The 4,245-nt window shown below is 37.7% G+C and overlaps 1 pseudogene; it reads right to left on the bottom strand.

Moving 5' to 3' along the window:
• Positions 1 to 807: 807 nt before the first annotated feature.
• On the bottom strand, positions 808 to 4,003 carry LOC136850058 (actin, alpha skeletal muscle-like; annotated as a pseudogene).
• Between the last annotated feature and the right edge of the window lie 242 nt (positions 4,004 to 4,245).

Genomic DNA, 4,245 nt, shown 5'->3' with positions numbered 1-4,245 from the left:
AAATGGGGTAAATGGAAGCCAGAAAGATGAAGATAATATCAAGAGTGTCGGCTGAAGAATGGAATGGTTTTACTCACGTAGTTGTTAGGGAGCAAATGTAACAGAGAGGTGATCTGCAGAATACGCAAAGCAAGGACAGCAGCAGGACCTCTACAAATGGTTTGCAAGAGCAAATGATGGAATGAATGAAAGAGTTCTTTCATTTTTGCATAAAAAAATGCAAAAATTAACAATATCCTGTAATGAACGCCCAACGTTGTGGTCCGTGTCCTTATATTCTCATTATCATTCATTATAATAAAGATAACTGCATTTTAGCCTGAGAGTTTTGTTTCCAGAGGCTAATGCTAAAGAATTTTCTTTCTCATCCCAAGTCTAAAGTCTGTTTGCATTCCAATAAGTTGTCTTTGCCATTTGATATGTTGTTTTCTTTCAACTTACATATCTGTTCTTCCACAAAATTGCATTTAGGATTTTGAATTTAAGGATATAACTTCTCCTTGCCTCACTTTCAAGTATTTTAGATATACAACACATGAATTTGGTTATCTAATGTCTACTTCTCATAGAGAGTAAAAGGTCATTTCTTTTCAACTATGACAAGGAATCAGTGGCCAAAGGATTCTCATGACAGGTAAATTCTTTCATGTACCAAGCCTGAAAATATTAGTTCAATACAGTAAACAGTTATGGGAAGAAATCTTTACCTCTTTAAAGATTAACATTTATTTGCAGACAAATATGCTAGATGATAACTCATATGAACATGCAAATACTTTAATAGTGATTGGGTATATCAAAACAATATTTCCTTAATCATTTATTCATTGTATAAAGATACAAACAAAATCATATAATAGAATGAAGTCTGTTTTACAGAAGGCAAAGTAGATCCCTTACGTGTACGTCCTTTATTTAGAAGCACTTGCGGTGGACAATACCAGGACCAGACTCATCATATTCTTCCTTGGTGATCCACAAGGCCTGGAAGGTGGACAGAGAACCAAGGATGGAACCACCGATCCAGACAGAGTACTTCCTCTCAGGGGGAGCGATGATCTTGATTTTGATGGTGGATGGAGAGAGGCTGGTGATTTCTTTCTGCATCCTGTCAGCAATACCAGCATACATGGTGGTACCACCTGACATGACAATATTGGCCAACAGGTCCTTCCTGATGTCGATGTCACACCTCATAACGGAGTTGTGGACGACCTCATGAACACCAGAAGATTCCATACCAAGGAAGGAAGGCTGGAACAGAGACTCGGGAGCACGGAAGCGCTCGTTGCCGATGGTGATGACCTGACCATCAGGAAGTTCATAAGATTTGTCGATGGAAGAGGAAGCCGCTGCAACGTTCATCTCACTCTCGAAGTCCAGGGCAATGTAGCAGAGCTTTTCCTTGATGTCACGGACGATCTCACGTTCAGCGGTGGTGATGAAGGAATAGCCACGCTCAGTCATGATCTTCATCAAGTAGCAGGTGATGTCACGACCAGCCAAGTCCAGACGAAGGATGGCATGGGGAAGGGCAAAACCTTCATAGACTGGCACCATGTGAGTGACACCATCACCAGAGTCACAAACCTCACCAGTGGTACGGCCAGAGGCATAGAGGGACAGGACAGCCTGGATGCAGACATAAGTGGCTGGCACTTGGAAAGATTCGAACATGATCTGAGTCATCTTCTCACGGTTGGCCTTGGGGTTAAGGGGGGCCTCAGTAAGCATGGTTGGGGACTCCTCAGGGGCAACACGGAGTTCGTTGTAGAAGGTGTGGTACCAGATCTTTTCCATGTCGTCCCAGTTGGTGATGATACCATGCTCAATGGGGTACTTGAGGGTGAGGATACCTCTCTTGCTCTGAGCCTCATCACCAACGTAGGCGTCCTTCTGACCCATACCGACCATCACCTGGGTGACGGGCACGGCCAACGATGGAGGGGAAGACAGATCGAGGAGCGTCATCGCCGGCAAAGCCAGCCTTGACAAGACCGGAGCCATTGTCGCAGACGAGCGCCGCCGCTTCTTCTTCGTCACACATGGTGGTGGTTGGTTATGGGATTTTAACGATAGCCTGGGATATAAAACATATAAGATAAATATATTTACTTAGAACTTGGAGAGACAAAAACAACAAAAAACATTTTAAGATGATATTTTAAAAAGGCAACGTTCAGTGGTTATTATAACTGCAAATGGGTTTCTCCCATTCTTTTCTTTTTATCTATGTCGATAGTTGACATAGATAAAAGTACTCGCACGGTTACACGAAGTATTAAAATTCCCTAAATATTCTTACATCACTTATGTTAGTAGCAGGTAGTTTGCCTTTGCATTTCTAAGCATACGAACATATTCTTTGTGTATCCAGCATTTAACATTTAAAATTCCTCGCAACGTTGTCCCATATATCCTGATATTTATAGTTCTATTATAATGCATACTCAACTGGATCAGAATTAAGCCGAAATGGTAAGTATATAATTCAACATGAATATGGTAATGATGAATATTTAAAAAGACAATCTTATTAACAGGATTTTAGTTACCAAGAAAGAAAAACGTGAATGCTATATTTCATTTCTCACCAGTAGCTATACTAGCTTAAAAATAATAACAAACAAAAGAGAAACGATACGTATATGACTCAATTATCTTACAAACTCACCCTTAACTAATTCCCGTGATTAAAATCATGAAATCAAAGAACCTTCGTTGTTATTACAGAATTATTATTATTTACTTCATTATTTCAAAGAACACTTTCTATGAATTTACTACGAGTATTTTAGAGCAATGCAAAGTAAATTGATTATGGCAATCTTTTTGTGTTTCCAAACTTGTTCGATATCTTAGCTACTATGTATATGTTTACTGCTGTGTTAAATACATTCCGATATTTCTGTATCTGATTATATAGATATATGTATGTATGTATGTATGTATGTATGTATGTATGTATGTATGTATGTATGTATATATATATATATATATATATATATATATATATATATATATATATATACATAAATATATATATATATATATATATATATATATATATATATATATATATATATATATATATATATATATATATATATATATATATATATATATATATATATATAAATTCAGTTTTCATATCCGTGCAAAATCCTTGCACCCTGCTAATCTACAATAAATCAACTGGTTCAATTTAAAAAGTTTCGAACAGAAGCCATTGACTTAATATGTGTAGTTGAATACACTACAAAAATAAATCAGTTATGAAGCAGATTTGAAGTGTCTATGAAAAACCGAGTGTAAGATACAGGCCATACGAAAAAAAGTGATATAAAAATAGGAAACTATTAAACAAATGTTTTTCCATTCAGTGTTCAATTATTCGTCCAGTGGACTCGTTCGATCATTTTCAGATCATTCGATTCAAAGATACCTTTTATACTTTTGTGTTAAAAATAGCAACTATTTCAGCTTTTGACATGTAAACCGTAAGAAGGTTTACTGACAGCGAAAGAAAATATCTCATGATCTCTTACAAAATACTTTTTTTTTTTTTTGTGAGGTCGGAGGCTCAGATAGAAGCAATGGACAAGATTCACGTTTTTCAGAAAATAGGTAGCTTGAGACGCGCTGCAGAATCACTGACAAGTTACGAATTCTTTACAGAGAGGTTATTCCGTCCTTCATGAAAGCTCACTAGACACAGTTTTACGTAAACTCAGATTTTCACAATAGTAGCTATACAAAGAGTATCCATTATCGTAACTCTGTTTAACGCAATCACTAACACAGACAGCCTTTTCGAATAACCACCACAAGACCAGAGAACAAGATCCCAAAGCCGTTGCACCTACCCTGCTCGAGTCCTACAAAGACTGAGGCCATCGCTTGATACTGCCCTCTTTATATACCGATCTGTGGGTGGACAAATCCCCTTTTATTACTTGTTGCGAAATATTTCAACAAGAGTAAGAAAAATGAGGGGTACAGCAATACCCCAAGCAAGAAGCTAAAGCACTTGAGCCGGTTCTTGTTAAAAAAGCGTCTCGTTTTGGGCGAAGGCATCCCAAGCATCGTCTGCAGATGTTTCTTCCTTTTTTTGATACAACCAATTAGAAACTGTTACGTCGGCGCGTGTCGGTGGTCATCGATTTGGGGTATCGGGAGAATTCAAATGAGCAATACGCTTATTTAACAGGGGATCGAATTCCTTCTCATTCCGGGAGCGACTGA

The sequence above is a fragment of the Macrobrachium rosenbergii genome, chromosome 21 (genome assembly GCF_040412425.1).
Source record: "Macrobrachium rosenbergii isolate ZJJX-2024 chromosome 21, ASM4041242v1, whole genome shotgun sequence".
Classification (NCBI taxonomy): domain Eukaryota; kingdom Metazoa; phylum Arthropoda; class Malacostraca; order Decapoda; family Palaemonidae; genus Macrobrachium; species Macrobrachium rosenbergii.
The sequence above is the reverse complement of the archived record's forward strand: the minus strand, read 5'-3'. Positions and strand labels throughout refer to the sequence as shown.